Below are 24,163 nucleotides of genomic sequence, written 5' to 3'. Positions count from 1 at the left end.
TCTGAAGCTCATTTAAAAATGGTAATTAAGAGGTCTCTATTCCTTTTGATATCCAAATTATGTTTTGTAACTTGCTTAATCACTGAGTTACAGTAACACTAGTATAATATAATACAAAACCAAAGCAAAAGCCCTAGCAAAGGAACTCAGGCTCCATAAATGAATATTAGTTGATTATAAGAAAGAGTTACCACCATGATTTCACATATTCAGGTCATTTTTAAAACACTTACACTTGAGGTTTGGCTATTAGCTGTGTTACAAAAATAAGTTAAGGCTAGAAGGACTTGTGAAATTAATTAAAGCAAACACTGCATTTTGTAGTCCAGTCAATTTCGACCTTGTCTTGGTCAAATAGTTGATCCATGAGATCCCTGGGACTTGAACCCACCACCTCAACTCTTGGGACAGTATTTTTTGTTAATTCATTACCTTCCTCCTCCTTCTTGAAATAATGATTATAACATAAAAAGTGCTGTTTGGCCAATAAGAACCTCAGGCCCAAATTCAAATATGCAAAAAATGGTTCTATCTTTCTATAACTGAATCTTTTTTTTTTTTTCCAATTTCAAGTTTCCATTCTGCCACATGGCACAACTGTCTTCCTTTATCTATTGTTTTAAATAGTATTACATCTGTATGGTATAGAGTTCAATGACATAAAAGTTATTCCCCCTTATGTGAGGTTAGGGAGAAAAAAAAAAAACTAAAATCACAAGGAAATATAAGAACAACCTCTCTAACAAGAGTTTGCAAACTAAAATTGTAAGTTCATTAAAGAAGCTAAGGTCAATAAATATACCTTACAAACCAAACACAAGCAACAGCACCAACCAGAAAAAAAAAATTATCATATATCTACCCGTGTCTCTTCTGGCATTTTAAAAACTTTTAAAAAATTTTCCAGGAATATTTTCTCGGTGTGTGTGTGTGTGTGTGTGTGTGTTTCTAATCAAATTACAGATTATCAACATTCTGTAGCTTTTTTTTCACTTATTAGAGAATATTTCATGTTAGAATCAAAAGAGTTTTTCTATTCTTTACACAGTTGGACAATGAATGCTCTCCTCAAATGGACACGGGTAACTAATAAGTACAAATAGATTTAACTCAACATTACAATATAGAAATTAAATTTTATTTTGTAAAATCCAGCTGTGTGCTTATTACAAAAGGTAGGTATACATTAAAATAATAAAAATTAAGGGTTAAAAAATAGGCAAAATCTAACTTCAAGAATGTAAGATAAAATAGAATCTAAGGCTAATGCCTTAACCTAGTGAGGGAAACTTCATGTCAAAAGAAACAAGTTACCACAAGTATTTAACAGTGTTTGATATAAAATACAATATAACCTATAAAGCAAAAAACTGCCAGAATTTTCAAATTGGTCTTGGGATATATGGCAACTCTCTACTATTTTCATTTTTTTTCTGTAGATAAAAAAATTATTATAAAATTAAAGGTTTATTTTTAAAAAGTCACTCTATCTTCTCTCACTTACCACTTGCCTTGCTGTAAAGAAACAAGCATTAGTGGTTGCCATAGATATGAATCATAAAAAGACTACTCTTATTAACACAGTGAACTCTTGCTCAGAGAAGCCATGAATTTGAGTAAAGATTCAGAATTTGGATTTCCTTGCTCATAAACTGAAAAGAGAATCTTAAGCATCTGTTACAATAAAGCATTAAGCAGAGAAAATACTAGTTTTAGAAGATTATTTTCTTCCATTGTGTTTTTCAACTAACTGTACCGTCCACCTCCAGCCACACATTTCAGATTATCTTTATGGAATTATATGAAATAAAAATCCAATCCTTTTCCTTATCACTTGTAATCTAGATCTCCAAGATTCTTCCAGTATTTATTTTATCTCTAAAATTAGGTGGTTCTAAATTTCTAAAATGGTGATAAAGTTTAATGAGATGGTCAAAAACATTAGTGAGTCACCAATTTTAGAAATGTATATCCACTAAGAATGCCTGCTTTTATTCTTGTCAAGGATGCTGTGATTGATTACTATCACATTAAATATTAAACATTCATGTCTGATTTTCTCATAATTAATGAGCCAATGTTGATACATTATTATTAAGATAAATGCATACTTTATTCAGATTTCCTTAGTTTTTACTTAATGTACTTTTTTTTTTCCTACTCCAGGATCCCAACCAGGATACCACATTACACTTAGTCATCATGTCTTCTTAGGTTCCTCTAGACTATGAGACTTTTCCTTATTGTTTTTGATGATCTTGCTAATTTTGAGAAATACCTCTCAGGTGTTAAGTCCAATATCCCTCTGTTGGTGTTTGTCTGATGTTTTTCTCATCACACCATATTAAGAATTCTTGCAATCTATATGACTTATCACTAATGATGTTGACCTTGATTGTCTGGCTAAGGGAGTGTTTGCCCGGCTTTTCCACTGTGAAGTTAGCTTTTTTCTCCTTTCCATATGGTAGTCTTTGAAAGAAAGTCACCATATGCATCCCACAGGTAAGAAATGAAGAGTTATGCTCTACCTTCTTAAAAGGGTGGCTAACTACATAAAGTATTTGGAACTTTTTGGTTCAAGGGACTTGTCTATTGTTCCTTCTTTTAATTTAATCAGTCTTTTCTTCCCATCAGAGTGAATTTACGGATACTTATTTTATATTATTATAATCCAATGCTATATTATTGCTGTTGTTCAAATTGTTCCAGCTTTGGCCACTGGCAGCTCTTTCAGGTTCCTCTTGTGTCCCTTCTACACACTCTCATTACTGTGTGTCTGGCTTTTTATTCTTTTATTCTTCAGCACTTTCTTACCCCCTGGCACTGCAAGATGCTGAAGGTACATCTTATACGGTCCTGCCCCTATCCCAGAATCAACCAATTTTCCAAGGATTTCCCTAGAGTTTACAATATATATTTTCATATAATCTAAGTCCACCTTCAAATAACACTATATTGCTTTATGTGGAGCCAAGGCATGTTGAAATGAAGCATTCCCAATTGCTCTCTTTTGTCCCTATAGCACTGTTGTCACTCATTACATTTATGCAAATGTTATAAACACTTGACACATTGTTATGATTATTTCTTTAAAAATACAGTTATCTTTCAGTTCAATTAAGAATAAGAAAAATGGGGCCGCTTGAGTGATGCAGTCGGTTAAGCATCAGTTTGTGATTTCACGGTTGTGAGATCCAGCCTGTCCTGGGCTCTGTTCTCAGCACAGTCTGCTTGAGATTCTCCCTCCCTCTCTCCAAAATAAATTAATAAATCTTTAAGAAAAATAAAAGATAGTATTTTACCTTTATTTATTATTTTCCTATACTCTTCCTATCTTTATGTAAATCCAAGTTTCTTGCTTATATTGTTTTTCTTTTGCTTAAAGAAATTCATTTAACATTTCTTCTAAGACTAGTCATCAAATTTCCCCAGTTTTTGTTTTTCTGAAAAACTCTTTATTTCTCCTTTACTTTTAGACAATAATTTTGCTGGATGAACACAATTCTAATTTGGTGGCACCTTCTTCAGATATTCTCTACTGGGTTGCATGATTTTTGACAAGAAGCATACCATAATTTTTATCATTGTTCTTTAGACAAAGTTAATTTTTTTTCCTCTTGCATCTTCAGATTATGGTGCTAGTGACTTCTCTTTTAAGTAAGCAGATCTTAGTTGCTATATCTTTAGGCCTTTACAGATTTTGGGTGGTGGTTTGCCCCGATAGCAGTTCTTCGACAAATCCAAATAAAGTGATTAATTCCCAATGTGTTCAGCTTGCTCTTTTTGTAAAAATAGGAGTGATGACCTCCAAGCTCTTTACATGTCAGAACTTATACAAAAGTCTTATAACTTTTAAAATATCTTTTTGTATAAAGGAAAGAGAAAGCTTACTTGAGAATTATTAAACAAAATTTTTTAGCCTTATAAACACATTCAAGATGATAATGCGGGGCGGGGGGAAGTTCAACAACTCCTCAGTATAGTAGTGAAATGACAGAAAGTAAAATAAAACCTGGAAGATTCAAAATGAGGCAAATAATATTACTGTGAAAATTTTGCAATAAAATATTTCACAAAAGAAAATTCTTACCTCAAAATCTAGTATCAACTTGCTCATTTATTTTTTATTTATTCAACAAATATTTATTAAATTCTTACTCTGAACCAGGCACTGTTCTAGAGGCTAAAGATGCGGCCGGGAAAGAGTCATTTGTTATTCAAACTAGTGGCCTTTTAGATATCGATGGTGATGTGAGCTATGATCACAGACTTCTTAAAAATATTTTATTTTTTTATTTGAGGGCAAGAGAGAGAGTATGAGCAAGGGGGAGGGGTGGAGGGAGAGGGAGAAGCAGGCTCCCTGCTGAGCAGGGAGCCCATGCGGGGCTCAATCCCAGGACCTTGAGATCATGACATAGGTGGAAAGCAGACGGTTAACTGACTGAGCCACCCAGGCACCCCTGATTACAGACTCTTATCTAACACCCAGTAAATCGGAAAACATAGAGGTTTCTTTACCAACAAGTCACCAGCAGCACCAAACAAGGAAAAGTCTTCTACCTTGTATAATAAAATGTGAAAAGTACAGTCAGAGAAGGAAGGAGGTTTTATTGTTTTACAGCATGGATATACTTCTGATTCCCACTGAACTCGGCTATAAGCAATGATACAAAATGATCAAAATCAAAGCCTATTACATGTTATATAATTTCAGAGCAAAGAAAAAAATCCTTAATATATTCAGGTCTAAAACACAAGCTACTTATGGGGGGGGCACATCAGGCTGGCTGCAGACTCCTCTACAATCACAGAGGTCAAAAGTCCCTGAGATAAGGAAATGCTACAAAATCCAACATAAAAATAAATGAATAAATAAATCACAGTGACTGAGAAATTTACTTTAGATAACTAACAAAATAAATATAATAAAAGCAAAAATAAAATTGAGTGCCCATGGTGTGGAAGAGATAGAAAATATAAAACTGCTAATTGCCAAATAGTTTGTGGTAGGGAATTGATCTCCACCATCATTAATTGAAATTGTTTTTAAAAATAAATCTCTGTCCCCTTCACAAGTTGATCATTTTTTACTTAATCTCAAAGAGACATTGTACTGCATATCACAGTGAAAATAAATAAATAAGTAAATAAATTACCTAAACAATGATAATTCACATTTCTTTTGTATAAATTTAATACTTGTCCATTGCAAATGTCTTAAATATTATTATCCAAATAGGCAAAAAGTGGAAGATGATTCTGAGAAATGGCCATGAATATGGTCATTTAGCCAGAAGGCTTTAAAAGGAAGCTATTCCTCAGGTATCTTGATTACAGTATCAGAACTACTCCATATCTTTGAGCATCCATGGACTTTTGGGATTCTAAGATAACAAAGAGAAGATGGATTTATTTTGACTTTAAAATCATAGAATATTTTATTTATGCCCTGATGTTTGCTACTTAATGGAGACAACACTAAGAAATCTCCCACCTGGTTCAAAGAACTACCTTAGGACTAGAAATGCATATAAATCACAGGCGCGACACACACACACACACACACACACACACACACACACACACACCCTTTTTTCTCTCATTTTGGCATTTCACTGCCTTATTTGAACTCCTGCTCTCCTGCAAGTATTATAACAAGAGAAATCCAAAGTTTTAAGTAGAAGAGATATTAGCAAGAGATATGGAAGGAATCAGCCTATGAATTTAACACTCTCCCTTAATCAGAGGTGATTATTCTCCAGGGTCTTATCTTCTTTTGCAAGAAGATCTTATCTTCTGGGATCTTATCTTTTCCACATAAAAACTGAAATGTTTCCAAATAGTTCAGGCCTTTACTTGACATTTTGATACTTAAAAACACTTAAGGTGTTCTCCAATTTCCAAAATCAATAAATCAGATCAATACAAAAATAACATTAATTTTCTGCATTAGCTTGGAAAAAAGTGAAAGTAAAACATTCTAAGCAAAAAGAGGAGGCATTGCTCTGTCCGATAGATAAAGGTAGGGGTAATTGAATATTCTAATACCTCCAAATGGTAGAGAGTAAACCAACAAATAAACAAAAGCCAGAAAATTTTAAAAAATAGATAAATGAGGTAGTTTAGGTTATAAATCATTAGTTTTTTAAAGATTTTATTCATTTATTTGAGAGAGAGAAAGCACGAGGGGGGGGTGCAGAGGGCAGAAGGAGAGGGAGAAGAAGACTCCCCACTGAGCAGAGAGCCCAAAATGGGGCTCCATCCCAGGACCCCGAGACCGTGACCTGAGCCAAAGTCAGGTGCTTAACTGACTGAGCCACCCAGGTGCCCCTAAATCATTATTTTTGAAGTGGATGTTCTACAGCATTCCCGATAGCTGACACTGTTGGTATTCATTCCATATTCCCCTCTACCCATACTTTTTGACTCTTTCAGTGTGCCGTCTTCTTTTTTGGTGTGCCTTTGCCTCTTGTGGCCCACATCTCTGATTTTCTTCTGTGTGCTGTGCAGAGGTTGCTGGGCCTGTTTTTCTTCACAGCAGAGGCCTGGAAACCTGGAGTTTGTGATCGAGTTAACAAATGACTGCAGGATGTGGAACTTTGAATGTATAATTCCAATGTGTGAAGTGTGATTTACACCAGAGTCATCCTCCGAGATCAGGAGAAACAACCCTTTATGGAACTCTGCCTGAACCACACAGTCTTGTAGAGATTCTTGCCCTTGCTTGTCCTGGTTCCTCTATTTCTTTACTGATTTCTCTAGAAAACAGTATCTTAATAAGTGGTCAGAAGTTTGGATATTTGAAAGATGCAAACTGAATGCACAGAACTTTTAAAAAGGCAATAGAAAGAAGGGGAAAATACCAAATACGAAATACGGACGGTAATGTTTATTCTTCATCTTTGATTTTATCAGTGTTCTAAAAACGACTATTCAGGAGCACTACAGATCACAAAGTTTTGGTGCATCACCCAGATCTCTCCCTGAGGATGCAGGAATTCATTTTCCCAGCTTCCACAACTGAGTCAGTCCCCATGATTGCTTTGTCTAAGAGCTAAACCCTTCCTGAGGAGAAGTCAGCTTCCAATAATGGGTCAACACATGGATACAAAGACCAAAGCCCTTATCTCATTTTGGAATATCTCTGAAAAACCTCAACCTCAGAGATCCCTGAGAGCTTAGCTGAGGTCACTCTTCTTCACTACAGTTTAAATTCTTTCTCTTTGCAATATTGCTTTGTTCAGTCTTTTGTGAGTATTATTCCCGAGAGTACTTCCTAATAAGTCACCTGCATGACCATGCTCTTTCCAGCAGCAAATATAACATTCAAATTATAGGTCTTGGATTCATAGTGGGTCTTGGTAGTGGAGGACCTGATTATAGGACATACAGGGACCATGCAGTTCGAACTATTCTTCAAAATCTGAGTTGTTAGATACACAAAATATAAACTTATGTCAGGTCAACAGTAATTTATCACAAGATAGAATGGCACATCTGGGCTCAGACATAAACAGGGTCAGAAGCACAAGTCAGATGCATAAGCAGATGACTCAGAGGCATCATCTCTCCTCAACTCACCCTTAACTCATGTGTATGGACACATGTCAGGAAGGGAGGTATCCCTAATGACTAACTGAAGAAGAAAAAAGGCTGACTTGGTTCACAAAATAGTCAGCTCAGACATGAGTGCAATACAAAATTTCTCCGACACTCTAGTGGCCTGAAAAGCAGCAGTGAGGAAAAAGCTTCCCAAATGCTAGAGCTTGGGAAAGTGCACCTGGTCATTCGCTTTGTGTGGAAAGAAAAGGGGCATGAAGCAAGAATAGAGAGCCATTAATGGGCAGTGGCAAATGGTTTGGTTGATTTGTCAGTGATGTGAATGAAAAATAACTGGAAAATTGAAAACAAGAAATTTTGGGGAAGAAGCATGTAAATAGATCTATTAAATGGAACACAAAATGTGAAAATCTTTGTATCATATTAGCATCTACAAAGCATCAACCATTGAAAATTTACCAAACAGCCAAGTACATCCTAAATGGTAGTTGATATTAGCCAAACACTGTCATGATCCACCTCAACACCTGTGCAATGGCCCATGGTGGCAGAAGTGGAGTCTGTGAGTAGATTAAACGGCACAAATTCTCACTCACCAATGCCAATTCAGTCACTGCTCTCACCAAGTGACTAAAATTCTCACCATGTACACTAACAACAGCAGCATCCCTTAAGACCAACTAGTGAGTTGGCAACAGGTTGATTGTCGTTGAACCCATCTACCCCGCAAGGGAAAATAATCCTCTTGACAAATAACAACCAATATTCTGAATATGAATTTGCTTATTCTTTCCACAGAGCCTCAACCAACACCACCTTCCAAAGGCTTACAGTGTTTGAGTCACCAACAGAGAATCCTGCATCATATTTCTTTGGACACAGTGATCTGCTTTAGAGCAAATGAGGTTCAGCAGTGGGTACATAACCGTGGGCTCCATTAGTCCTCTCACATGCCATACTGCTCAGAAGCCGCCAGTTGACAAAATGATAAACAGCCTTTTGAGCTGCAATCCTGGAGAGAAGACCCTGATAGGAAAGAGAACCATCCCCCAACACGTAATGTACACCCTAAATCAATGTCAGTCCCATGTGTTGTACCTTAACAGGTAGAATACGGTTCAAGAACCTCAGGGTAAAGTAAAAGTAACCCTATTTTCATCATGCCCAATGAACTCACTTAGAAAATTTGTACTTCTCTTCCCTGAAACTCTAGGCTCCAAGGTCTGGATGGCTTGGATTCCAGAGCATGGTTCTACCAAAGCACACAGCAAGAATTCCATTAACAAAATATGATGCATCCACACAACGGAATGTTATTTGTCAATAAAAGGAAACACAGATACATGATAAAACATGGATAAACCTTGAAAACATTGTGCTAAGTAAAAGAAACCAGTCACAAAAGAGGACATATTGTATGATTCTTTTATAGGAAATTTCCTGAATGGTTACTCTGATCTTTTCCTGCATAGTATGTATCATAATTATAAATAAATATTTGCTTAACAACTGTTTTAAATACTGGACCATAGGTCCCATGAGGATAGGTACCACATCTGCCTTATTTACTCCTGTAATCTCTAATTTTTAAACAGTACCTAATACACAGAGGAAATAAAATAGGTATATAGTAAATAAACTATATTTAAAAAAAAAAACTTGTACATTGGTATACATAGCTTGTACGGGACAGAAAACTTTTCAGTCAGAGTCAAGTCATTTCTTTTTTACTAAGATATAACTTTTTTTGGTCATAATTTTACTAACTATCAGAATTATGGATATCCATGTACTGGTTATAAAGAAAATCTAAGTTATGGAAATTATGGCTTAAAGCTATAAAGTTTAATTACAACTGTCTTCAATCAAGTTGAAAATTTTGTATAACCTAGCTTTTAGAGTCCTCAAATAAATGCAATATTTTTATTTTGTAGCATTGTAAATTAAATACTCTGTGAAATGTCTGATAAGAATGCATTGCCAGTAAAGATGAGATTAGAGTGAAGCCTTCAGGGATACAAGCAGCTGCTTACTCTATACCAGGAGAATAATCCTATCTATTCACATGAATCTATATAAATACATAACCACACACATACATTGTACTGTAAACATTTAAATCTAGCATGGCTCATCTAAGGAAGTAATTACTGCCTAACACATCTAATCAACACAATCTTATTTTAAGATTATAAAAATGAAAATGCCAAGGTCTACTATCTGGATATTATATTCAGCAAGTAAAGGAAGAAAAGGAAAAAAAAATCAAAGAATCTGATTTTTTGAAGCTTGTTGATTTCTATAAATTCCTTGATCATTTCATTATTTACTGAATTTATCTATCTGAGAATAGAGACATCTATATTTTTTCAAAACTTCCCATGCTATCTTGAATCTCAGACTTTTTTTTATATATTGACCTACAGTAACTTTTTCATTATTATCAACAATGTCTGTCTTGCTTAATTAATTTATTCAGGAATTATTTACTTTGTATATGTATTTGTCAGTTCAAGTACAAAGAATAGCATCCTTTCTAGCTCTTTGGGGATATAAAGCAGGCTGCCTCTGAGAATACCACCATAATTTCAATATATTTAAAGAAAGAATATGTCAGCCAGAGGTGAATTTATCAATCACCAAGACAGTGTATACGAGACAGAATCATAGAAGTACACTTTCTCTAGGCCTTTCTAAATAACTATTGAGGAAAGGGCACCTTAACCAGTGGTCTGACATTTTGGTAGCCATTGTTGGGGTGAACTCATGATCAGAGAGATGCGTCAGGCTATCTTATCTGGATATCTTTAAAGCTAAATTCATCTCTTTGATATGTTTCGGGTCCAATATCTAGATTCTGATACTGATTTCAATCCTCATGGAAATCCAATTATTGTAGAGAAAACATGTGCTTCTCATACTGAACTTCAGATTCTCTATCATGGGATATTAAAATTATTATAAAATCAGAAACTGACATTGAGAGGGTTTCTTTATTCACTCACCAATATTTTAACAGCCTTCTATAATGATGTAAATTATGATAGATGATAAAAATAAGCAAGATGGCCATTGTCCCCAACCTCACTGAGCTTACACTCTAGTGAAGAATTTATACAGGTACGAAACCACTTGCAATAAAATGTGATGGGTGTTATGACGAGAGGGATCAGGATCTTACAGTAGATGTGTATTAGGGGTATGTAATATACTTACATATTTATAACGGGATCAGGGAATACTTCATGGAAGAAATTTCATTAAGCTAGCTGAAAAGATAGCTAGCCAGGTGAAGGGGGAGGAGTATACAGCAACACTCATCTAGGGAGAAGAATAACATGGGCAAAGCTCCTGAATTGAGAAAGAGCACAATATTTTCAAGAAATTAAAGAAAGTCAGTGTTCTGAAGTAGAGAGTACCAAGATGGAAGGGATCTGTGAAAGAAAAGGCTAGGGAGGCAGGTAAAAGCCAAATCATTCTGGTCTATGAAAAATTATGTTAAGGAACATAGACATTACCCTGATTATAGTGTGACTATCTTAAAGGTTTTTTGCAGGAGAGTTATATGGTCAAAATTTAATTTGGACATCTCTCTCTAGAGAATACTCTGTGCAGAGAAATACTCGGAGACACAAGTTTGAAAGGTATGGCGATATGAAGAGATGGTATGTTTAGGGATTTGTAATCAATAGGACTGGACCAAATAAGTATAATGAGTACTTACTAACTTGGATGTTTCCATCTGTGGGTGGTGATACATCTTATTTTAAATGGATAAGGCATCATTCTGGTTTTATATAGTAATCCTGTGAACTTGGTAAATGTGGGTATGTCCTTGGTAGCTGAATGATATATTGACTTTTGGTATATTGATCATAGTAAAGTTTCTTAGCATAGAGGCTGAACTTTTGATTTAATAAATTCATCAAGGGAATGAATGGGTTTACTATACTCCATAGAAAGAGACTGCTGATCTTGTCCCAGGCAGATATTCATATATATATATTTGTCCATGTAATTCTCAGGACAATAGCTTACGTTAAAGAAAATATACCATGATAAAAATCGTTAAAGGTAAATGAATAAGGACTATCTAGTGACTAGAGATAAAAGGCAAAATAGCTTACAGAGAAGATATATACATTTCTTTATAAAAGAAACTTTATTTTAGTCTTGCATTGTCTCTATTTATTTATGGTAGAACAAAATATAAAAGTAGATCTTGAAGCTCAGGACTGCTGGATAAATTATTGCTTTTTGTAGAGATTTACAAGAAGTTCAGGTGATATAATACTACATAGAAACCTTACTTTTAAGTAGAGTAGAACTATGGACTGTTAAAGTTTATTGAATGACTTTCCCTAGTAAACGAATAAAAGAAACTTTCATAGGGAAAGATCTCACCAAAGAACTTTATCCAATACAGGCTCAAAGATTTTCATTTTCATGGAGACACTGGAACCTCTTTCAATCTGGTTTTCTCTCAAGCCATATTCTCCTCCTTATTACTTTCAAAGATAGGACTGCCCTCATTGCTCCAGGCCCTTAGCATCTTACTCCTCAATTCTTCCTTCCAATGGCTTTTGTCTCCTCTAATTAAGTATACAATTCTAGGGAAATCAAAATCAAATCCTCACTGAAGAAAGCTTTAGAGTGTTTAATCCAAAAAGTGGAGTTTTTGAGACAAAGCAAGAGCCGCTACACAATACATGATGAAAGGCTTGACACACTCCAGTTTCCCCTATAACCAGAACCAAAATTCTCAAGAGGAAGATTAAAATGCTGGCACGATTATATTTCAGAAGACAGAATGTTGTCTCACTCTAGGTATACATGGGCAACATTAATTCTCCTCTGTGGAAAAAAACAGCAACAACTGTACAATCTTGGCTAAAAACAAAACAAAAACAGAGACACTGAGCTGCCACATGTATAAAATGCTCAGTTTGATTTTAACAATAGAACCCCAAATTTTCAAATAGTCAGAAACAGTAATTTTACCAAGGGGATTTTTGACATCCAATATATATGTCATTTTCTTTTTCTCTATCTCTTTTAACTGTAACATATTTGACCTTGAAGATGCATTTGATCAAAAACCATAATTCCCCTTTGATGAGAAGGTCTTTCTGAGATGCACCCCTCTCTGAGCAGTGTAATGTGTCCACCTCACAGGGAGCAGCTCTGATTCTGTCTAGTAGAAAAGACAAAGCTGTGTTTCTGTTACTGACCAAGCCTGGGGAAAACTGTGTCTTTCAAAGACAAAGGCAATATCAAGGCAATGAAACTTTTGGCAGCCATTATGAGCGTCAAGCTGTGTCTTGTATTCAGCTGCTGAATAGACACTACACTAAAGCATTAGAGAGATTTGTTGGTGACAGCTGCCACCTCATCTATCAGCCATTACAGGAATAGCATTGAAGCGTACGTTTAGTTTCCCAGATGAAGGTTTAAATCCTTGTTAGTTCTGATTTACCCTAAAGAAGGTAAAGTTTTGGCAACGTTGCATAACAGCACTGAAAACAAAGGAAAAAAAGCACATAAAAAACAACTTCTTTGTTTTTCCTAATGAATCAAGTCTAAGTAGTGATGGGCATTTCTGGTGTTCCAAGTCCTTTCTGTGACATTGCACGTGCATTTTAACAATTATAGCTGGACTTGGAGAGAGAGATTGCGAGCTATTAGTATTTGTTTCTGCCTCTGATAGGCACGCTGAGGAGAGAATAAAAACTCGGGGAAGTCAATATTTTTGAAAAGCAAGAAAGGGGATAAAATTCAGTAAGCAGTTCAAGGTTGAGCTCTACCACATACTAGAACCTTAAGAATCAACTTTCAGTTGTTAATTATATATGTTAATATTGTATTTATGTGGAATTTCGCAGAGTTAAATACTTTATATTTTTACTTCATTTCTGACTTGCTGTTCATTTAATACTTGATTGGAAATAATAATAGCAGCATGTGGAGGTATTTCAATTCTGAAAAGGAAAATTAGTACAGTAAATCATTGAGAAGTTTACATTCTCCCACCCACCTATATCAATACAGCTCCGATGCCAGCCACTGTTTTTTGAAATGTCTTTTAAGGAGAGATGATTAGACAGCTTTTCAACAGAGGGCAACTTTTTTCCAAAAAACAGATAGAGAGAAAGGATTTAGTTCTGTAAAGAAAAAATTAAAAAGTAAAAACAATAGTATCTGGAAGAGTCCTTTGGAATCAAGCTTCATCTCTCCAGATGTGTGTCCACCAGCACCCAAAATTAATCTAGGTCACTCAGCTGTTCAACAAAGTGTCATTTATTCATTTGTTCACTGCTTCAAAAATTCATCCAAGTCTTATACATATTTTCTACATAGATAATCATGCCACCTGTGAAAACGGACATTTTTATATCTTCCTCCCAACCCTAATATGTTTAATTTCCTTTTCTTATCTTATTGTATTTGTTAGGACTTCCAGTACACAACTGAAAAGAGACAGCATCCTTGACTTGTTCCTGATCTTAGTGGGAATTGCTTTGTTTTTTTATTCTATTCTCCAAAAATTATCCCTTCTCTGCACTCTTTTAATAAAGAAATATGAGAAAGAATTCATTGTTTGCCAACACGAAGCTGGCTCTAAATTGTGGCAAGTTACAAAATAGTCACTATAATATGAAAAGAGAAGTTTAAAAAATAAACCAGTAACTGGAAATTGCTATTTTTAATATCTTGAATATATTTAAAATTATGAAAACATATGCCAGGCAGGTCAGAAATAAGTGGCTAAAAATGACTTTCAAGGGTTAAAAACTCCCCAAAACTCCAGATCCCTTTCTTTACTTCAAACTATTTTTAATGACTTGTAGTTATCACTTAAATTTAAATTCATCATAGAAAATAAAAACAAATAGGAGAAGCCAGTAAAAACACAAAAAGTCACCTATTAGCCAAAAGACAATTCCTCTATCATAACCTTATTTTGTTCTGACTTAAGATTTTCTGTATGTATTTGATATAGATCTTTTTCAAATGCACATGGTTTTATAACCAGAAAATTGTAGTCAACCAATTTGCTATTATTAAGTACTCAAGTTCTCTACAATTTTTACTTTTAGGGGATATTTACATTGCTTCCATATTTTGCAATTATATGCGGTGGCAAACAAAAATAATTGACTTGGAGAACACTTTCAGAAAGACAAAAATCCTCCAGTCATACAGAGAACTTAAAGTAGCCCCATATTACACTATTGGGCATACTTAGAATACTTCCAACACTTAGAAAAAGAAACCCTAAAGATCTTTATTTTTAACCAAGTTTCAGTTTCAGTGAAATTAGGTGATCAATCAACTTGTTTTCACCAGCTGATTGACTGTGTTCTTTTGGGGCACATTACTTGAAACTTAGTGCACTGAGTATGGACACAGTAAAACGAGATTCACATTTGAAAAAGTTTATCCTGTCAACCACGTGGAAAACTGATCAGAGGGAAATGAAATAACTAGGTCTGGAATACAAATTCGGATGCAGTTGTATTAAAGTGAAAATGAAGACCTGAATTAAAATTCTAAGAAGACACATAAAAGGGAGGTAAAAGTCCATGACAAACTGAAAATATTAGATTTGTAGGGTAAGAAAGAAGGAGTAGATAAAGACAGTGTTTGAGTTTCTATAACGAGCAATTATGTGAATTTTTGTGCTGTTAACTGTGGAAGTAATTTCAGGGGGAATATGATGAGTTCAAGTATAGAAAATGAATTTGAATTGTTTATCAGACATCCCAAGAGCATTTTGATAGATGGCTTAATTTATGGATTTTAAGCCTTGAAAAAAGATCTGGGTTAGAGATACTTCTAGAATCAAGAGCACAAAAGTGGGAAGTAAACTGAGGAATAGATACAATGACCTAAGTACAGGATATAATACATAAAGAGAAAATGAAGAATGGAACTTTAAGAGCAACTCATTTAACAAGTTAAATATAAAAGTTCATGAAGGACTTTGACAAGAAATAGTGAAAGATAACATGCTAAAAATGAGAATAAAAGAGCTGTTGCTTTGGTTAAGAGAGAGAAGTTTTAGAGTGAATATATGATAATTCTGTCATATATTTACAAAGAGCTCAAGGAGAAAAGTGTTACAAAGGGACCCCCTGTACCCTGGCCTCACGACTCCATGTGAAGGAAGTGCTCTTAAAATAACTTTTCTGGCTGCTTTTTCCCCAGAGAAAAGTGACTGATGAGCATGGGGAGCTGGAAGAAGGAGCTTGCAGCTACCACGCCTTCCCTCATATTCCTTGCCATGCAGGGGCCTTGCCTCTGTTTAGGAGGCTTACAGCCTGGGATACGTTTGATTCATGGAAGTTTAGAGAGCCCATCTGACTGCACATAGAATCCATGTCCTTCAACTCAGGTGTTGTAAGTGATAATGCTGACATTCTAATCTCCCTTCCCACTGACCCATGTCCTATTTCTCAACTGTTTCAGAACTCAGGCATGAAAGAGAATGCTGTTATGTATTGACTGATTCAAACATCGGTAATAAGGATTGAATAGCGTTCATCCACCTACCAGAGGCAGGATGTGGTTACAAATAACCGTGTAATAATAATTAGAGCAGTTTTATTGGAAGCCAGACTATAATCTGTTGGACAATAAATGTGTTACAAGTGGTGATCAGAAGGATGGATTATTCCTACCAGAGTGTTGGCTTTTGAAAGAAAAGAAACACGGAGCTCACTCGGGAGGACTCGGTGCTGAGGGAGCTCTGCGATGAGGCTACTGTTACTGCTTTTTAATGTGAACAGAGCACAACATGTTTAATGTTTTAGGGTAAAATGAGCTGAAGGTGCAGGAGACAGAGCAGACTTGATGAAATGTAGTCCTTGAAGTAGTGAAAGGACATCAATTTCAGAGCACAGGTGGGCAGAGTCAGGCAGGTAAGGGCAGGTTTAGGGGAACAAAGAGCTAGGAACGTGAAGCCAAGTAAGACAGGAGCTTTGTTTTCTAGGAGCGCATTCTAGGGTTGTTGAGGGAGACCAACTGAATCAAGCTCAGCATGATGCAAGGTGTAAGATAAGATTTGAAAATCCAGCTCTTCTCCTATAGAGTGACTCCTCTCCAATTTCAGAGCGCTCATTTATTTTCCCATAGGGAATAAAAAAAACCTGGAGAGTGAGCTTCTGATGCAGCCTCTACATGAAGACAGTTTAATACTCAAGAAGAGTGCTATCACTCGAATCATTGTTGGGACAATTTATGTCGGTCTTTTAAGGCTTCTTCAATATTTTGGCCTAATATCCTGCATAAATACTTGAGAAGTAGCCTGTTAACTGTTAGAGTGTGTGTATTTCGTTTTGGGAACTTCTGAGATTGGATGGTTTAACACTTTTGTGAGATTTCTGTCCAAGGTACATAAGATATGAGAAGAAATTTATTTTGAAAATATTCTGAATCTAGAGTATCTTCAAAAAAACCACAATGTATATAATCAAGACATTTGTCTGTCAAAGCCTGAGTCAGCACATGAATGTGCACAAGGCAGAGAGGTGTAGGGAAGGCAATAAACCAAAATAAGATACTAAACCTGCGTATAAGACTGGTTTGAGTCCAGCTTCCCTTTCCCTAGTTTGATCCCTGGCACGTTGCTTAATCTTTTCTTTCAGTTCCTTTCCTTGTAAACTGCGGAGGGAAAGGAGGGAGAAGAGCAGCTTTTATTGACCACCAACTTTGTTTGCTGTGCTCTGCTGGGAAATTTATTTACTAGAGAGAGCAGTAAATGTAGTGGTGATGGATATGAAGTCCGGGGCCAGGCTTCCTAAGTTTGAAGTTTGGCTCCCCCACTGAAGAGCCACATGACCGAAGTTCATTTCTTAAATTCTTTATGCCAATGTTGACTCACCTGTAAAATGCCAATGACAACAAAGGCCGATGACTCACTTGCAATACCTTGTGATTATTAAGTGAGCTACTGAATGGAAGCTCTTCCAACTGTGTCTAGAACATGGTAAGCAGAACATAAATGTGAGTTATTTAATAAATTACCTCACAGGGTGGTTGCAACAATCAAATGAAGTAATAGAAAAGAAAAAACAAACACTGCTTAGTACAGTGCCTGGTACCTAAGAAATTCATGACTAACTGTCCCTATAATTATATTTTCTAAGGATTTGGTTGACAGTCTTGTCATTGGGTGATAATTATTACTATTTTCAAGATAAAGCAACTGAAACAATAGAATTCCAAGAAACTTTGAAACACTGGAAAATAAAATCCAGAATCCAAGTTCTATTCTAAATAGTTTTTAAAAGTCTGTGCTCCTTCCATTAATTCGTTCTATATAATGAGTCAAAATTTAATAATGCCTGCTTCATAGTGTTCTTGTAAGGATGAAAGGAGTCAATATTTATAAAATGCTTTGTGAACAGTAGGAGTTGAATTAATCTATGTATCATTACATGTCATGGAAAAGTCTATATTCTCAAGTCTTACCTACCATCATATTCCAAGAGAATATGAACTCCAAGTGTGGACCACAATTTATGATATCGCAACATAGCCTGTCTCAAAGTCTCTCCTAATTTGGAAGAGAATTCAGAGGAAGAACAGATAGGGTGAGGCCTCTGAATCTACTTTATGGATAGCTGGCATCAGAATTGATATAGAACATGAATATTACAGCTTCTATGTGAGGCAAACAAATGAGTACTTTTTTCCTACCCCAAACCAAAACACACATGTTCCTCTAAATAAATGATAATGTACCACAGTGTGTGAAAAAAGAGATTTATACCAAGATGTATTAAGTATCTGAAAAATAAATCAGTGAAAATGACACTATATGGAGAACCGATACTGAAATTTGGAGCAATACAAAAGGAGTAAGTTATGTAAAAGAATACATTTCTTCATAAATTGAAATACAATTAAGGTAAATGTGCCTAATTCATTAAAAGTTAAAAGGCATTCATTTCAGCTAGCTTATAATATGAGCCTGGAAAAGCTTGTTGGTTTTTAATTTCAATATACCTTTCATTTTCTATAAATATTATGATGAACATATCTATAAAATTAACAATAGGCAGGAAAAGCAATGCCTAATAAACCTAGTATCAAGAATTATTGAGTGCAAATTAACTACACAATTCATAAGTGGTGTAATTAGTTTTTAATTAATAATCCACTTGACCTTTTAGGAAGTAGATGATATTTCTTTATTGCTGAATCACACTAGAGACAAGTAGGAGCTGTTCTTCAATATTTGCATCAGGTGGCAAATAGCCTGAATGATTAGTTGTCATGGTTAGTTTGCTTGAAAAGTAAATATTTTTCCCTACCAGCATTTTTGTAAGAACTTGAAATTTATCTAAAAAGAATTAACTAATGTTCGGTATTTAAAGAATGCTAAACCATTTTTAGCATTATGGGAGCACAAGATCCAAATGATGAAGAGCAGTTGTTCTGAAAAATAAGACCATCTCAATTGATTAACAAATTCAGAGTTTACCAATATTTCAGAAAGGAACCACATATAACCCCAAATAATCAGATACTCAGCATCAGGATGGGATTCCTTAATATAGTTGGGGATTTCCCCTGAAATATAGTGTGAAACTTGCTCAGACTCTATTTTTCTTTAATATTTAAGGAATTCTGTTTATTACCTATGTCTTGGAATCCATAAGCATTTATCATAAACTGTTCTCTAGTAAACTGCGGAAGCTGAAAGGAATTATATATAGTATCACCACAGAAGCATAAGACCTCGGACTTCAGGAAAACAAAGAAAAACAAAGATTCCTGATAAAATCTTTCTTTCTCTCTCCTACTATCAAATGTTTTAATTACCACTTTCTAGTCTGAATTATTTAAAAACCATATCTAGAATAGTTTTGCAATTCTTTGTTATCTATCCATCCATCATTTATCATCCATCTACTCATCCATCCATCATCTATCTATATTAATTTATTGTAGGATGGATTTACATAATTTTCCCACTTCCAATTTAAAGGCATCACTGCCTGAAGTCGGATCTATTCCCAGATTCTTCCGTTACATGAGTCAACAACACTTTCGGATAATAAATGTCAATGTAGATACACATACTTCCTGCTGTTTCACAACAAAAAGAATACTAATGTGTAAAATTAGACCAGATACTGGAGTTTGATGATAGAGCACTAACTCTTCTAACACTTAGGCTTGTGAAAAATGTTACACTGCTCAGGAAAAACAAATTTTTCAGGAGGTCAAGGTATATAACGTAAAAAACCTGATTAATTTTTTGGGTTTTTTATTTTTATTATCAATAGAAATAGTTCTTTCCAGTTTTGCCTCTGCCAAACTTATTTTTCACATCCTCCAAAGATTCTTCTTATCTTACTTTAGATATTTTGTGAAATATTACGCATTTTGTGGCCTGGGGTAAAATAACCATGCTATCCATGTATTCTAGAGGCTAACGTTTTTCAATTACTCTTTCTGGCTAAAAAAAATTATATAACATTTCATATTATTTAAAAATAGTTTATTACATTAGAAAGATCAGAGTAATTAGGAAATATTTCTGAATTTCATTAATCCACAAAGAATAATAAACCATAAAGGAAAATGTGCTAGGTTGGCATTCCCACTTTTAATTCAGACCTTCACAGTAGACAAGCTATGAGCTCCTGAAAACAAGGAAAAACAAAGTGGTTTATGTTAGTAGTTGGTATGGGAATTCATCTTAGTATAGGAACTATATTATTTTGGAAAAATAGTTTAACCAACCCTTAAATGGTAACAATTTAGACACAAGAAAAGCAAGGGTGTTACAAAGGCTTCAGAGAAGGCCAAACTGCCCTGTTTAAGATAAAGAGAGAAAATGTCTTTGTTGCTGCAAAGAAGGTGGAGCAAGATGAAAGATCCAAGCAGTGAAAAGACAAGACAAAGTGAGATGATCCAGGGGAGAAAGAGGCGTAAGTACTGCTATAGACTAAATGTTTGTGCACCCCCAAAGTCATAAACTGAAATCTTATTTGGAGGTGGAGCCTATGAAAAGTGATTTGGTTATATGGGTAGAACCCTCATGAATGGATTTGGTGCTCTTATGAAAGAGATCCCAGGAGCTCCCTCCCACCAGTGAGGACACAGCAAGAAGACAGTGGTTTATGGATCAGGAAACAGACCCTCACCAGACACTGAATCTGCTGCCAACTTCATCTCGGACTTCCCAGCCTCCAGCTCTATAAGAAATCCTTTTCTATTGTTTATGAGGCACTCAGTCTGTGATACTCTGTTATGGCAGCCCAAACCCAACCGCCCACCAATGGCTGAATGGATAAACAATATGTGGTATATACGTACAATAGAAAATGATTCAGGGGTGCCTGGGTGGCACAGCGGTTAAGCGTCTGCCTTCGGCTCAGGGCGTGGTCCCGGTGTTATGGGATCGAGCCCCACATCAGGCTCCTCTGCTATGAGCCTGCTTCTTCCTCTCCCACTCCCCCTGCTTGTGTTCCCTCTCTCGCTGGCTGTCTCTATCTCTGTCAAATAAATAAAATCTTTAAAAANTAAAAAAAAAAAATAAAATGATTCAGACTTAACCAGGACTAAAGTTCTGACGTGTTACACGTGCTACAACATTGAAGACATTATGCTAAGTGNATAAAATGATTCAGACTTAACCAGGACTAAAGTTCTGACGTGTTACACGTGCTACAACATTGAAGACATTATGCTAAGTGAGAGAAACCAGCTGCCAAAGGACAAATACTGTAGAATTCCTCTTATCTGAGGTACCTAGAATAGCCAAATCCATAGAGTGGAATGATGGCTGCCAGGGACTAGAGGAAGAGGAAAACGGGGAGTTAATTTTACTGTTTAATGGGCACAAAGTTTCAGTTTGAGAAAATGAAAGGCTCTGGACGATGGATGGTGGTGACAGTCGCACAGGATTATGAGTGTACTTAGTGCCGCTGAATTTAAAAAATGGTTAAAATGGCAGATTTTGTGCAATGTATATCTTATCGCAATGAAAAATATTATTTGGAAGTCGACAATGGAGATTTTCAAGAATAAGGTTGCCTACAGTTCCATTTGAAGTTGTTTGTGATACAAACCCCACTGGTTTTCTACCACTGAAGTCTTTAGAAAAATATAGTGTGTTCACGTTGTAAAATTTTAAGAGGCTCATGTTGATCAATGTGGCTCAGCATATACAGAATCAAAGCCCAAGAGGCAGAGAAGACTGAATATGTAAATTCCCTGGGAACTTGCTTAGGAAGAATTTTGGACTTTTGTAAACCATGCTGTTAAGAGACATAAGGTAACTTTTGTCCCTGAGATATGGAGGAGGCCCCAGCTGATATACACACGACCTTCCCAAAGAAAGGTACAAGAACACATTGTGGTTAGACTCCACGGAGTGAGAGGTGCCTTTTTCTTTTTTGCTCCGTGGTAGATATCTTAGGCACCATTTCTTGCTTTGTCCAAGAGGATGCATCAAATTAAAAACAAAATTGTTAACAAAAACTATATGCTTCAAAACTACCTTTACCTCTGCCTCCCCAAATAGACATACTCCAAAGATTTTGTATAAGTTTTACTTCTCGCTTTAATTAAGATAATCAAAATGTAGTTATATTTACATATAATAAAAATAATGCATGAAATATTACTTATTTACTCTTGAGACTTCCAAGTTTCCTTTGGAATATCACTTTTATTAAAAATAAACATGTGATACCAGTTAGGGATCCATGTAAGGTGTCACCTCTTCAGTATCAGCCGTTCTGAGAGGCAGAAGGGTAGAGGAGTTAAGAGAACCCAGGTATGAATTTAGACAAAACTAGACTAATATTCTGTGGTCTTGGAAAAATTGCTTGTGTCTTTTTTCTTAAAAGACTGCTATGGACAGAGCACCTCGCCTCCCCCTCATGCTGCCCCCTCCCTCTGGACACTGGTGACTCAGGCCTTTATTTGCCCTTCCTAGTAGAGGCGGAGTGCCTTCTGGTGGAGTGCTTGGATGGGGAACACGACTTCGGGAAGCCTTACCACCTTCTGGACATGGTGATCTGGGTCTTCCCCCAGGGAAACCACCCTACCTTCCTCACTTCCCATGATGTGGGTGGGCCTAATCACAAGCTGTGCTCCAACACCTTCTTCAACTTTGAGGTCAAGCAAGAAATCACCAAGCACTTTGTGGTGTGCCACCTGGTCAGCAGGTGGTGTGCCACCTGGTCAGCAGGTGGGGGCTCACGGTTTCCCCAGGGGTACCAGTTCCCCTCCATGAAGCAGCTGGCTGCCATGCTCCCCAGAGGGGTACAATACATGATTGAGTTCAGAGTGGGATCTAGAGCCTATGTGCTGGCCAAGTTTGCACCCATCTTCCCCAAACTGGTGGAGGAGCTGGTGCTGATGAGCCCTAATCCCAGTAGGAAAGGCTGGATCGACTGCATGGCCACCAAGCTCTCTGGCCTGACTGGCACTTTACCTGACACAGTGCTATCCCACTTCTTCTGCCAGGAATTGCTGGTGAACAACACGGAGCTGGTTCAGAGCTACTGGCAGCAGACTGGAACGTAGTGAGCCATGCCAACCCGCAGCTCTTCTGGAACATGGTGATCTGGAACATGTACAACAGCTCTTCTGGAACATGTACAACAGCTGCAGAGACCTGGACATTAACCTGACCGGAGCAGTGCCCAATGCCAGACCCTCTGCCTGGTGATGCTGGTGGGTTGGGGATAAGGTGCCTGCCGAGGATGGGGTGGTGGAGTGCCACTCCAAACTGGATCCAACCACTACAACCTTTCTAAAGGTGGCAGATTCCAGGGGGCTCCCCAGGTCACATAGCCAGGGAAGCCGACTGAGGCCTTCAAATACTTCCTGCAAGGCATGGGCCACATGCCCTTGGCCAGCAGGGCCAGCCTTGCCTGCATCTCTCACTGGTGGCAGCTCAGTGGAAGGCAGCAACCCGTAGGCCTGCACCCACTCAGAGAGTGGTGAGGCACTGGGCCATATCAGTCACACCATGGAGTTGTCCTGGTGGAGTCCTTGGCCCAGCAAAGACACCCACCTCCCCCATCCACATACTGCAATCGTCCTGCCAGCTCATTTTCCCTGCCTGAGCCAAGGCCCTGAGGTAGAAAGTTGCCTGATCCTCCATCTCCATGGCGACCTGACTTGGGGGCTGAGGTTAAATCCTGGGATAGCCCATGGGGATTGGACATACCCCTGAGAACTTCTTGGCGTCTGCTTTGGGGAGCCAGTATGTGGCTGAGGCTGTGTTGGCTGAGGGTCTCAGTAGACCCGCATTTTGCCCCCATGTTCCATGGACAACAACCCAATTAGCAGCAGTGTGCCCACGGCCACCAGAAACATGGTGTTGCTAGGGAGAGTTTTGGTCACATGATGCCAACATTTTATGTGGGCATCACTAAGAAAGAAGAGAGTTTATCTGAAGAGATATGATCCAAGGCAGTGAGACTTCTGCAGGCCTGCATCACCATCTCAGGACTATTGGAGTGGCTTTGGCTGGGGCTTGGTGGTCCTGTGGTGGGAAGTGAAGGTTTCTGAAGTGAACATGGGCCAGGCTGAGGAGAAAGGATGTCTATGTACCCAGGTCCCCTCCTTT

The 24,163-nt window shown here is 36.9% G+C and overlaps 1 pseudogene; it reads left to right on the top strand.

The window, feature by feature from the left end:
• The window catches only part of LOC105239930, a 47,647-nt pseudogene extending 23,880 nt beyond the window's left edge, over window positions 1–23,767 (top strand).
• The last annotated feature ends 396 nt before the right edge of the window (window positions 23,768–24,163 follow it).

This window comes from Ailuropoda melanoleuca, chromosome 1 (assembly GCF_002007445.2).
Source record: "Ailuropoda melanoleuca isolate Jingjing chromosome 1, ASM200744v2, whole genome shotgun sequence".
Classification (NCBI taxonomy): Eukaryota; Metazoa; Chordata; class Mammalia; order Carnivora; family Ursidae; genus Ailuropoda; species Ailuropoda melanoleuca.
Note: the sequence above shows the minus strand (reverse complement) of the source record. Positions and strands in the feature narration are given on the sequence as shown.